Source organism: Macrotis lagotis, chromosome 7, assembly GCF_037893015.1.
Source record: "Macrotis lagotis isolate mMagLag1 chromosome 7, bilby.v1.9.chrom.fasta, whole genome shotgun sequence".
NCBI classification, from domain to species: domain Eukaryota; kingdom Metazoa; phylum Chordata; class Mammalia; order Peramelemorphia; family Peramelidae; genus Macrotis; species Macrotis lagotis.
In genome coordinates this window covers 69,871,868-69,879,775 of record NC_133664.1, presented here as the reverse complement: position 1 = coordinate 69,879,775, position 7,908 = coordinate 69,871,868, and the positions used below count along the sequence as shown (strand labels likewise).

The 7,908-nt window shown below is 43.8% G+C and overlaps 1 protein-coding gene across 8 annotated transcripts in view; it reads left to right on the top strand.

Moving 5' to 3' along the window:
* The first annotated feature begins 5,916 nt into the window (after positions 1 to 5,916).
* Positions 5,917 to 7,908, top strand: part of ZNF438 (zinc finger protein 438) — a 137,360-nt gene continuing 135,368 nt past the window's right edge. For 7 of the 8 annotated variants that reach the window (XR_012469984.1, XR_012469985.1, XM_074193089.1 and 4 more), the window contains exon 1: positions 5,917 to 5,982. The gene's annotated coding sequence lies outside the window, so the exon portion shown is untranslated. Of the gene's footprint in view, positions 5,983 to 6,438; positions 7,022 to 7,908 lie in introns of those variants that run through there. The other variant, XM_074193087.1, reaches the window with a different exon arrangement.

Below are 7,908 nucleotides of genomic sequence, written 5' to 3'. Positions count from 1 at the left end.
ATTAACTGCTATAATTTCCATTTGACACTTTATACTATGAAGAAGAAAGGTTTTGAAAAATGCCTCTAGGGAAGAAATAGAAAAATGAGTCTTTAGCAAATTTTACATTTTCTGCAAACCAAATAATTCAGTATTCCTTTGTGTCAGTGCTTTTATTATTTTTTTCTACAGTCATATACAACAGCGCTTTTAGAGGAACTGAGCCTGAGGTTAAAAACCCATTTTAGCTTGAAGTTCATGCCCTGGATTTATTGTTGTTGGTATTATTATTGCTGAGCCCTATTTGCTCAATGTAAGCACAAGGAAATATGCAGAACACCAAATGTGTTTGAGTATAAATTATTATGAAATAGATAAACTGTGTCCTACATATTCATACCTACAGAGTAAAAGGAATCTCATTGAATACTACTTTCATTTTTTCATTTATGGCCTCTATGGCATTTCTTGTTGAAATAGTCCTTAAAGAGGCATATCTCAAAAACTTGAAAGAAAAAAAACCCCTTACTTTCCCACTAGGATTTTTAAGGTAGCACCTCTCTAGGATTGAGAGATTATTAAATTCAAAGCAATTTGCAATTTGGAGAGAGAACTATATAGAGAGAAAAATGCCTTTTTAGAAATGTTTTATATGACTAAGAATCTCTATTTAAAATGTAACATACTGACAGATCCCTTTCTCACCTCAGTTAATCTTGGCTAAGTACTTTGGGACTTTCCATTTTGAGACAATGGTTTTGTGACCACCAGATTTAGGCTACATTGAAGATTTCAGTAACAACTCTCCTAAATATAAGAATTTAATATCTCATTGATTTTTTTAAATAATACCTGACATAGAATGCAAATGATTGGTCGTATCCTCTAAGAAGGCCTGAGGAGCTAGATAAATCAAATTTGTACCCTAGAAAGCTAGAAGTGCTACCAATGACCATTCTTCTTTAGTAGGTAAACAAATCTCTCCTCCTTCCAGTTTGACTACTCACTTTATTTGATCTCTCGATTTGTTGACTTGTTGGTAGGGGAAATATTTCAGGAGAGTCAACTCCTTTTTCATTTAGAAATTCCCCAATACTTCCTTAGATTGAAAATTTAAAGTAACCTATTTTAAAGAATTTAATGCTTTTTATTTGGAATTCTAAAGATAGGAAAGCAGTTCAAATGGAAATTGGAGAAAATTCAAGAGAAAAGATGTGATACTGGTAGGGTTCAAGAAATATTTGCAGGGAAGAGGGAGAAAATTATCTTTAGATTGAAACGGGCCTCTTTCTGTCTAGAATTCTTACAGTGAATAAGAAGAATACATTCATGACCTCTCTAAATGTAAGTGGAAGGAAGCTTGAACAAACTTTAGGATTAAGTTTGGAAAATATCATCAATTTTATAAATGGTGAAACAAATTTTCAGAAGTTGTTGGCGTCCTGAGGAAGAGTTTTAAATTTAGATACTAATTTTTTCCACACTGGCATTATGAATAATGAATACTATTTCATTATTTTTACCTTCTCTCACATCTTATAAGCCTACCTTATCAATGTCCCAGGGAGCTTTATTATACAAATATGATTTTATAATTTAGTAGGTAAATCAAATAATATAACAATTAAGTAATTTACCCCATTTCCCATAGTCAGTATCATGGATAACATTTGAATTCATGTCTTTTTGACTATATATACCAAAGAAGCATACTTGCCACTTTGTATTGCTACTTTAAAAATACAGAGGACTTTGTTTGGTTACCATAAGGAATTATCATCATTTTGTCTCCTGCAAGCCAACATGTGGATGTCAGAAAGCTTATTTCTTTTTTTCTTATAATGAATTTTATAATTCAAATATATATATATTAAATAAAATGCTAAATATAATAGAATGTTTTAGTGTAGCATAGACAAATTGCTAGACCAGGAGTGAGGAAGATTTAGATTCAAATTCTGCTTCTGACACTTACTAGATGACCATAGACAAGTCTTTTCTGAGTCTCTTTTTCATCAATAAAAATAATATAGCAGTTAGAACAAAGATGGGAAGAATAATTACATTGTACCAAAGGTACAGAAAGGAAATTCATATTGAGGTAACAAAGTTGTAAAGATATTGAGAGATCAGTTTGAAAGGTATTTAGAAGAAAGAAATATACCAAGAATTAGAAAAAAATCTCATTAATGAAAAAGGAAGTTGAAGTAATAATCAAAGATTCAAGAGAACATTGACAACTATTGAACTATTTACTTATTTTCTCATCAAAATACAATGGTATATGAATTACTGAGGAAAAGTACCTATAGCATTGCTATCTTTAAAAATCACTGAAGTGTCCTCTTTAAGATCAATTCTTTAAGAATAGTTTTTAAAACTATAGAATCAGAAATGCAACAAAGAAAGAAGGGAAATACATACTGCTTTTAAAGTTTAATCTTTGTCTCCTTACTCAAACATTTCATGAAAGATCATCATAGCATCAATGTGATCTTGCTTAGATGAATTGACGAATATAGAAAAATGCCAAACTTTTTAGCTCCTACTAAGGTGATAAAGGTTTAGTTACAGACCAAAGATCTGTCCTCTGAGGGTCAACATGGTTAAGTTGGAAGATACATCTGAGAGGGAATTTCTTCTGGGATGAGGACAGAGAAGGAGGTAATTTCTCTTTTCCCCTCTTCCAATTGACCTGACAAAGCCATGACTATGAGTAGATAATTTCCATAGTATTTTGCCTAGAGATTCTATGTCTATATCATATGCTGTATTTTAGGGGTCTAATTTCTGCTCCCCAATTTTCTATTCACCATGATTTTTACTTCACTATGACCATTGATTTAGGTTTCTTGTCTTGTTTTATTTTTAGTGGGGGACGTGTGTAGATGAGAAGGTCTGGTGTGGGATATTTAGTACTGAAAAGGTTTAAAGAAAAGGCTCAAATGCCAGACCCCTATCTCGGGGACAGATGACATGGAAGTGAAAGAAGGAAGCAATCAGTTAATAAACATTGGTTATGTATCAACGTTGTGCAAGTTATGGGAATCCAAAGAAAGGCAAATGGCAATTGCAGCACTCAAAGAACTCATTATATAATAGAGGAGAAAATAAATATGCACAAACAAGATATATTCGTGAAAAATATGCCACAACCTATATGCCAGAAATAAATCATAGAAAGGCACTAGCATTAAGAATTTTTGGGCAAAGTTTCCTATAGATGGTGGGATGTTAGTTGGATGATATTATCTGCTATGAATGAAGGTGTATGTGTGGCCACCAGCCTCCTAGACACAGGTCCACAAGAGTCTACTACATGGGAAATACCACTTTAAGTGGTCTAGGCTTATCCAAAATTGTCATTATATAAACATATGAATTCTTTCCTATTTGTCTAAATAATCACATCCCTGAGAATGTCATCAAGATGCCAGTGGAGGTAGATGGGTGCATGGGCCCTCTCAGATACTTGAGACTGGGCCTGCTTGGGCCATCAAGTCATCACTGTCCTGACCTGCAGCTCTTGGACCAGTTCTACCTTTGAGTACCACAACCCACAGGCTAAGCAGCATCTACTGGTAGCTGATTCATCTGACAGGTTCCCATGTCATTAGAAGGAATCTTTGGGATAGAAATTTTTTTTTTCTCTTCAGGTTGCTGTAGTTGATACAGCTTTGTAGCCCAGGACCATTGAACTACCAAAAGAATCTGCAAATTTGAAATGTGTCCCAGTCTTCTCATCCTGAAAGTCTCCTCAATCCTTTCCTTCTGAGAACAAATGCCCCTGTGCCTCAAGAAAACTGGAGAATCTACCCATTTTTATATCAACATTGTGACCCTATCTCTGCAGGAGGTAGCAGATTGTGTGGTTTGCCTGTAAAGAAAGGTGCCAGCTTTGACCTAGGCAGACTAAAAGAAGGTACTTTCATGGATCAGGGTAGACATGGCATTGTATGAAAATCTGTATCTCCTCCTCCTATTAGGGCTGTCAGAAGACTGGCCTCTGTTGGCGCTAGTAAAATTGAGAGAAGCTAGAAAATTTGTTCTGGTTGAGAATCCTTACTGGTCTGGAGACTACCCATTCTATGAAACATTCCTGTACATCCTTCTGGGGAGAAACCTGCATAGGAGCTTGCTAGAGAGCAATGATGATGGCCTTGATGGAACCAAGAGCTGGAAGAAGCTAGAACCATACTGTGGGTGACAATCCCTAGTGCACTGACTAGAACTTCCCTTTATATGGAATGTCTCACCTCTTCTCCAGCCCACTTTTCTCCTGACACAAACAAAAACCAAACTCCCCAAAACTGCCAGGTGAACAAAGTATGGCAAGGCAATTCTCTCTCTCTCTCTCTCTCTCTCTCTCAACCCTTTTTAGCTTCCTTAACCCTATTTAGTGCTATAGAAAGATGAGTCCCATACAAAGAGGACTATGAGTTTGACTAGAATTCAGTAAAACTGTTTGAGAGAAATTTATCAGTTATGTTATCTCTTTTAGAAGAAGATATGGTCACCATTGATAGAAAAGCAGAGTCTTATGGCTTAAATATGTTATCATTGTGCTTTTAGAATAATTTGAGGATGCAACCACATTTTCAGCCTAAAAAAATGCTAATAAAGTTTCTTTAAATGTTTTTAAATTTTAAAACTGTTTTCCACAAACCAAAATCCCATCCTTTACCACCAATCTCCTTTGCAATGGAAAAATCCTAATTTGCACTAATTGTATTAGTTTTGTTCTTCACTGCAGAACCTGGTAGATCCTGAATATGTAAATGCAAAACTGGTCAAATGTGGTTGCCATAACAATTTAGGAATTTGTCTGTAAATGCCAAGGAAGTCAGAAAAACTTCAAGTCAGGAGCCTTGGAACGAATAGGGAAGGATCTCTGCTGAGCCATCTTCCCCCATTTAGTTTTTAAAATTTCTTTTATTTTTAATTTCTGGAATAAAGCATTTCCATGATGTGGTACAAATGTCATGAAACTGCAGTTCTATGGACAAGCTGGACATAACCACTTTTTTCCTCCCTATTTCACACAGTCCTAAACCCGATCCTCTTTGCTGATGGTCATTTGATTTTCTAGAACTCTCCTCTGGTCCAGTCCCAGGGAGGAGAGAGAAAGCAATTTCTCCAGAAGCTTGCGAGGGCGTGGCCGCCTCCCCTCCCCCACTGGGTCACTCTTGAGCCTCTTATTTCCTTAAAGTCCCCTTTCTGCAGAGATTCCCGGTCAGGGTCCCGGATGGGGGTGGGGGGATCATGCGAGCTGGCTAAAACTTAAGGTTGGAGTGGGGGGATGGGACGGTGAGGGGGAGGGGAAGGGGGTCTCCACCTGTTCTGAACCAGGCCCTTGGGGTCAATCCGGGGAAGCCTCCGGACCTCCTCCCAGAATTGTGCTTTTAAATGCATAAAATAAAGTGACACAGGCAGGCAAAGGAGGTCGAGGAGGCAGAAATGTAGTTGTTAAAATAGTTGAAAGAAAACAAGTTCATGGTCAAGGTTAAGGGGAAGGAGGAGGAAGTGAGCGAGGTGGGTGGGGCAGGGTCAGCTCCGGAGCCCGAGGAGGCCGCGTGACCAGGAGGCCGGGGCGGGGCAGAAGCGGGGTGGGAGGAGCCGCGGGGGGCGGGGCTAGGCCGGGAGCGACCTCGAGGCTGGCTCAGACCGGATGGGTGTGGCCGGGGGGGGGGGCTGGGAGGAGCCTGACGTCACGGCACGTGGAGAACTTTTACAGGCACGTGAGCGAAAGAGCCAAAGTCCCCGGCGGCCCCTCCAGCCCGCACCCGCTCCCCTCCCCGGCTCAGCCCGAAGGCCCACACCCGGGAAGCCATCGGCCGTCCCCTCCGATTCCGCGGGGCGCCGGGGCCACGCCGCGCCTGCGCACGGAAGTGGGCGGTGCCCCGGGGCGGGGCCGGGCCGGCGCCCCGCCCCCCGCGGTCTGACGTCGCGGACGCCGGGGCTGCGTGACGTCACCCCGCCGGGCTGCGCACGCAGTAGGAGGCTGTAAGTTCCCCGCGCCCCGGCGGCTCTGTCTGCCGGGGCGCGCGCCGAGGGGGCCAGGCTCGCGGCTCGTCCCGGGGGGCGCCGGGGAGGCGGGGCGGGGGGGAGGAAGGGGAGCCGCGGGGCCGGCGCCGGGGGCCCCGGATGTGAGGGGCCGAGGGCCTTCACCTCCGGAGCGCGGGGAGGGCGCCCCGGGGGGCTCCCCGCCGGCCCCGCCCCTTCCGCGCCAAAAGATGGGGTGGAGCGCGGCCGCCCCCCTCCGGGCCACGCCCGGCCTAGCTGGCGCCGCTGCCATGTGGGCGAGGCGGCTTCGGCGGGCCGTGGCGCCCCACGAGGCCCTGGCCCGGGCCCCTTCAGGGCGGCCTCCGAGGCGCGCAGGGTCGGGGCCGCCCCCCGGGAAAGCATGGGGAGCGGGAGGAGCGCCCCCTCCCCGAGACACCCCCAAATCACGGACACCGCACCGAGCATTCGCCGGCAGACCCGGGGGGCTAGCCCCGGGGTTCCTGGGGAAGGCGGGATTTGAGCCGCACAGCCTCTTCCCAGACCGGGGCCAGGTGGCCCATTCCGGGCACGCTCGTGGCATTAAGAAAAGGAGGCGCGCAATGCTTGCAGTACTCCTCGCCCGCCGGATAATGGTTATTTCGGTACTTGGCGTGTTCATGAAGCCAACCGTGTATAGCTGTGCTTTTGTCAGAAAAAAAAGCTCTGAAAGCAAGTAACACCTAGCCTTTATTTGTGTAAGCTTCCTTACTCCCATTTCTCCGAAGTGAGGACCCCAGTGACTTGCCCAAGGTCAACACCTGCGGTTGAGCCGGGAATTTACTTCTTAGACTTAAGTCCATTTTCCTGCTCTATGTATCATGCTCCCACAGAGTAGAATTTGTTCCATCATACTCATTGTCCTTGTATTCCCAGTGCTTAGTCACTTTTCAAACATTTGTCAGACATCAGGCCTGATGCTATGTCCCCGGGAATACCAGGATGAACGGCGACGTACCAGAGGAAGTGGAAAAATGGGTCAGGAGCACCAGCCGGTCCCAAGGTCTGGTTCATGGCATGCCACCAAGGGGACAGGGAGACCTCACCTATGTGGGGGAGGGGCAGTTGAGTCCTCCCAAAGCTTGCCCAAAAGGAGGACTCGGCCTTTTCCAGCCCACTCTAGATTTTCCATCAGCTGCTCCGCTTGGACCTTTGTGGGTCCTCTTTTTATTGTGTTGACATTATAACAGGTTCTTGCTTTTTAATATCTTGGAGTCATGCGGTACTTGACTTTTTGGATAAGCATGTGTGTGTCTGTGACTCAAGAACATACACATTTGTATGTGTATTTATTTGGTGCATCAGAGTTTGGGTCCTGTGCTGGCTCTCCCTCTGTGCGTGTTCAGGAAATGGAGGCGCAGCCTCTGGTCTTCTGTCCTCAGTTGCCCCCAGTGTGTCTCAACAGATGTGCAGCTGGGGCTGAGGCTGATGCTCAGAGCAGAACTTTTTTCCTTTACTTTTTTCCCTTTGTTGCCCCGATGGAGTTGGAGTATAGGCCTGACATTGCTGGGCCCAAGCCCAGGTAGGGAGTGGGAAAAAAGAAGATGCAGGCTCTGGACTGAAGGGAGTGCTTAGTCCTTCTTTGAACAGCAGGAGAAGCCCAAGAGAATAAAAACTAGGCCAAATTCTTGTTTAGAGCAAGCTTTCCAAGGAAAAGCTGTTAGCATTTCCATGCTGCCTTTTAACTTTGGGCTTGAAGTTATTTTGAAGAATTCACTTGCATGCCCTAGAGAAGGGAGAGGGTCATGGTAGAAGAGGTAAGTAGAAAAAAGTAGATGAGTAGAAAAGATTTGAAATTTTTTTTTCCCACAATTGTAGCTCAGAAAGAGTTTGGGAATAGCATCTTTTAGTTAAGGATTTCATGAAAGAATCTCTGGATAAACTTGATTA